This window comes from Nansenia antarctica, assembly GCF_963989245.1.
Source record: "Nansenia antarctica genome assembly, chromosome: 2".
NCBI classification, from domain to species: Eukaryota; Metazoa; Chordata; class Actinopteri; order Argentiniformes; family Microstomatidae; genus Nansenia; species Nansenia antarctica.
Window position 1 is genome coordinate 11,832,292 of NC_137675.1, and position 5,907 is coordinate 11,838,198.

Consider the following 5,907-nt stretch of genomic DNA (forward strand, 5'->3'; position numbering starts at 1 on the left):
GACATCGCAAGGCTACCGGGAGGCGTCCTAACTATTCCCACCGTAGTTGGGCGCGACCACGCCAACTTCTTGAATATGTAGGGGTGTTTTTTTTTCTTTTTTTTCGCAAACACAAACACAATCACTGACACTAAGAATAGGCGCGCGTTCCAGGGCCCACAGGGCAATGAGAGCCGCGCCCGGCCGCTTGCGGCCGTGCCCGCGGCGAACATTGACCGTTGGCCCGCGGCACACTCAGCGCCGCCGAGTTGCATACATAGATGGGTAACCTATATCGAATCGTGCACCCCGTGTTACGTGAAGAACAAGATACAGAGAACACCCCTACATATTCCAGAAGTTGGCGTGGCGTGGGCGTGGTGTGGGCGTGGTCGCGCCCAACTACGGTGGGAATCGTTAGGACGCTACCGGGAGAGCACTGGTTCACAGTCCCCTCCCTGAGGCGGAAACGCCGGCGGCGAGATCGTAAGAAAAGGCGAGGCCGCCGGGGAGGCCTGCTAGCAAGGCTGAGGAGAAGCCCAAACAAACCAGCATTGCCAAGCATTTTCCTCTCTAACGTCAGATCCCTGACGAACAAGATGGATGAACTGAGACTACAGGTGGCCAAAAACAACATCGTTGGGGATAGCTGTGTGATTATTCTGACCGAAACCTGGCTAAATGACAACATTGTGGACGCTACTGTTAGCTTAGAGGGGCGCACGCTACATCGCGCTGACCGAACGGAGCTTAGCGGGAAGTCAAGAGGAGGTGGGATCATAATATCGACGAAGGATAGCTGGTGCTTAAACACGAAAACTGTAAGTAGCCACTGCTCCCCAGACCTGGAATACTTGACTGTTAAATGCCGACCCACATACCTCCCTAGGGAGTTTAACGCGGTGCTAATTACATGTGTGTATATAGCGCCTAGCGCGGACAGCAAAGTAGCATTGGCGCGTCTATATGAAGTCATTAGTTGCCAACAAAGCACTGATCCACAGGCTATTCACATCATAGCGGGGGACTTTAATCATGTCGACCTGAAGGCAGTACTACCCAAGTTCTATCAGCATGTAAAATGTGCAACGAGAGGAGAAAAAACACTGGATAAGGTATACACCAACATCAAACGTGCTTACAAGGCTAGTCCGCTAGCTCATCTAGGCATGTCTGACCATGTGTCAATCCTCCTGATCCCTGCATACACTACAATGGGGAAAAGTGCTCCCATCACCACTAAGACTGTCAGAACCTGGCCAGAAGGGTCCGCTCCACTGCAGATCTGCCTAAATGACACCCTATGGCAGGAATATGAGCATGAGGACCTGGAACAGTACACGTCGTCGGTTCTGAACCACATAGTGAACTGCACCAACTCAGTCACCGTGGACAAACGGGTCCGGGTCTACCCCAACACGAAGCCATGGATGACTGGGAAGGTCCAAAAACTGATAAATGAGAGGGACAACGCCTTCTTCGCAGGGAAGCGCACACCGCTGTACAGCTCCACCAGGGCCAACCTAAAGCGCGGCATCAAAGCGGCCAAGGCAGAGCACAGAGAGAAGATTGAGGAATGCCTCCTGAGCAACGACTCCAGGCGGATGTGGCAGGGGGTTCAGCAGATGACAAACTTCAGAGCCAACAGGCTCACAGCCGCAGAGGACGACCCCCTGCTGGCGGGAAAGCTGAACACCTTCTACGCCCGGTTCGACGAGGGGCGAACGGAGGTAACCACAACACAAACACCACTCTCTCCAGCTCTCAGCAGCCTCACCCTCACAGAGCATGAGGTGAGACGCGTACTGAAGGCGGTGGACCCCAGGAAAGCCTCGGGCCGGATGGCGTCCTGGGACGGGTGCTGAGAGACTGCGCCGACCAGCTGGCCGGGGTTTTCACCAACATCTTTAACCAGTCCCTGTCCCAGGCCACCGTCCCACCCTGCCTGAAAACCTCAACTATCATCCCAGTCCCGAAGAAAAGCACGGTGAGCTGCCTAAACGACTACCGCCCGGTGGCACTCACACCAATCATCATGAAGTGCTTCGAGAAACTAGTCCGGGCCCACATACTCACACGCCTCCCGCCCAACCTGGATCCATACCAGTTCGCCTACAGAGCCCACAGGTCCACAGAGGACGCCATAGCGACGACTCTCCACGCCATTCTATCCCACCTGGAGAGGGGAAACAGCTACGCGAGACTGCTCTTCGTGGACTTCAGCTCCGCCTTCAACACCATCCTTCCAGACAGGCTAGTGACCAAACTACTAGACCTGGGTCTATCACACTCTATATGTGCGTGGATCAAGGACTTCCTGACCGACCGCCCCCAGAGGGTGCGGGTGGGCCCCCACACCTCCACAGCCCTCACCCTCAGCACTGGGTCCCCCCAGGGCTGCGTGCTAAGCCCCATCCTCTACAACCTCTACACCCACGACTTCACCCCCGTCCACCCCAGCCACTACATCGTAAAGTTTGCAGACGACACCACCGTGGTGGGATGTATCTCGGGGGGGGACGAGGCGGCGTACAGGGATGAGGTAGAGCAACTGAGCAAGCTGTGCAAGGTTAACAACCTGCTGCTAAACAAGTCAAAGACCCAGGAATTCATCGTAGACTTCAGGAGGAAAAAGTCCGAGATCCAGCCCCTGCTCATCGACGGAGAGAGCGTGGAGAGAGTCTCAACCCTCCGATTCCTGGGACATCACATGCGGGATGACCTGGCCTGGAAGGACAACACAAAAGGCACCATCAAGAGGGCACAACAGCGGCTATACACCCTGAGATGCCTCAGGAAAGAACACAACAAGCAGGAGATACTGGTGGCCTTCTACCACGGCGCAGTGGAGAGCATCCTCACCTACGGCATCTGCAACTGGTTCCACAGCTGCACAACAGCGGAGAGAAACGCGCTACAGAGAGTCGTGAGAACAGCACAGAAGATCACCGGCGCCCCCCTCCCCTCTCTGGAGGAGCTGTACAACACACGCTGTCTCAGGAGGGCCTCCAAGATCTCCAGGGACCCGACCCACCCTGGGCACGTACACTTTGTCAGGCTGCCCTCGAACAGGAGGTACAGGACCCCGGCCGCTAAGACAAACAGACTGAAGGACTGCTTCTACCACAAGGCCCTGAACACAGAAAAGGCCTAAGTTCTGGGCCCAGGACAGTCCGGACGGATTGTATGGCAGCTAGTGCTGAGGCACAAACATGTATATTTTCAAGCCTGCAAACTGTGACACTTTAAAATAACGAGAAAAAATACTTTTGTGCAATATGACAACCCTAGTTGACTATCTGTGCAGTATAGTACAGTGGATTGTGTACATAGCCTTTATTGATGTAAACCAGCTTCTTACCTTCTTGTGATTTTATGCTTTTATGCTTTTTCTAAAAAAAAAAAAAAAAATCCTTTCCTAACACCAGCGGAGCCACCCCTCCTAAATTTCGTTGTTTGGTACCTGTACTGTAGCAATGACAAATAAAGTCCATTCCATTCCATTTAGATCCCCATTAGCTGTTGCTACTCTTCCTGAGGTCCACACCTAAAAAAAACTCTATGATACAGAACAGTAAGAGACCGGTTATTTAGGCAGGTTGTTCAACTTTAGATTCAACACGTCACTGTGTCATTGCAACAAAGCGTGCATATGTATTTTCATGTCAGTTACAGAGTAATTTATGACAACTCAACTTCACAAAGCTGTAGGATTTTTTCGTCCATGATTAGAACTTTAGTAACTGTACACCAGAGAACCAACATTATCAGACATCTGTGTGTGTATGTGTGTGGGGGTGTGGGTGTGGGTGTGGGTGTGGGTGAGTGAGAGTAGGTGGAGGGTGTTTACCTGCATTAACATGGAGGTTCCAGTGAACCAGGTTCCAGTCTGGTGGGTTTCCATTCCAGACATTGTGTTCTTGTATTGTATGATATGGTCATCCTACTGCACGCACCTGTCGGAGAATGTGGATTCATACACTGTTGTTTACTCTACAATACATTACTGTCCCTTCAAATGCATTCAGATGCTTATAATAATGAATATACTGTGTATATAATATAATATAATATATGCCATTTAGCTGACGCTTTTATCCAATGCGACTTACATTGCAGTGAGTGCATACATTCAGTATGGTCCCAGCAGGTATATATCCTGTGTGTGTGTGTGTGTGTGTGTGTGTGTGTGTGTGTGTATATATATATATATATATATATATATATATATATATATATATATATTAATGAGTATATTAATGAGTTCATTATAATTAATGATCTATGGTGTTCATGTATCAATAAATAGGGCACTCAAGCCCAGTATGTAGTCTATTGCGAGCACTTTGAGAAATTATTGAATTAACTGAATTGATCATGTATGTATGGGCCTTTCTAGACACTCAACACGCTCACATTGTAAGTGGGAGAACTCACTTCATCACTACCAATGAATGAATGATCAACTGTGTATAGTGTGTGTTTGGTGAATGTTGGCTCCTGTAAGATAGAGGGCATCTTAGCACAAATGTGGGTGCTGATGGTGATTCAAGCTGGTGTGTCTGAAATATTAGTCATACTGTATCTTTAAGGCCAGTGTCTTGCCAAATAGTGCCTGCCTGTCAGAATTTGCCCGGGGTCATGTAATCAGGTCTTTCAAATGCCATGACGCGTTCGTTACTATGCCGACGCTAGCATTCCGGCATGGTAATACTTTGTCTCCAATCATAGCTAGCCAACTAGCTTACTTATTTACTTATCATTTAGCAGCATGCCAGTCATTTGACTGAACTATTACTGTCCCAAGTGTACATTTGATAAGTAAGTAAGTAAGCTAGCTAGCTAGCTATGATTGGAAACAAAGTAGTATCCAGTTATGGAATTATATTTATCACTGCTTTGGCTGATGTGATGTGGGTTTGTTTGTTACATCAGTTAACTAGCCAACTCGGTAACATTAGTGTAGCGAATTCCACGTGAAATTAGCATACCAGCAGGTGTTTTAATATAAAATGGCCATGCCAACATAAAAGCTACAGCTGACTAGTGAGCCCGCATCAACCTTAATGCTATTCAAGTGCAAGACGATTACATTTGTCTTCCCAATTTAAGATACACATTAATCTGTGGTAGTGAGCTAATGGAGAAACAACGTGCGCCGGTAGAGTTTACTCAGGAATGTCTGGAATGCTTTGGCATAGCGTTGGCATAACAACGGCGTAGCAACGGTGTTCGAAAGACCAGATTACATCACCCTGTAAAACGTTTGGCAGGCGGACACTATTTGGCATGTCACCAGCATTTTTCAGCACACCTGATGGCACTTGACCTGCATATTTCATGAACACACCTATGTTACCTCTATTACAGTTAATGCCGACACAAATTGCGTTCGTTTTGTGCCAGCTGAAAATAAAGCCCATTATATGAAATGAGACAATCTATTGAAACAATAGATACAGTAACTTTGTTTCTAAGACTTCTACTGTAAGTAATGTGATTGGTAAAATGCATTCAATCAATTCCTTTTGTATTACAAATGCAAATGGCTATGATTCATCCCTGTTGTATACATACGATTGTTGTACGGTTGTCGTTGTAGTGAAGTTGTTAGCTAATCAACAGTGGGGGGTAATCAACAGTAATGTAGAAGCCTATAATGTTATGGCAGTGTTGGGGAAGCTACTCGGAAAATGTAGTTAATAATCAATTACTAATTGAAGAAGTTGAACTACTAACCCTAAATAGAGATAGTGAGGTGCAACCAAGTGGAAAGATGGGGGTGGAAGTCCAATGGTTGGAATAATAATGAAATTCCTTTTTATTTGCTGTGTGATTATTATTTTGGGGCTGAGTAGTGACAGTAGTTAGCTACATTACCAAAAAATAGTTAACTACTGAAAACATTACCAAGATTTTAATTTTGTT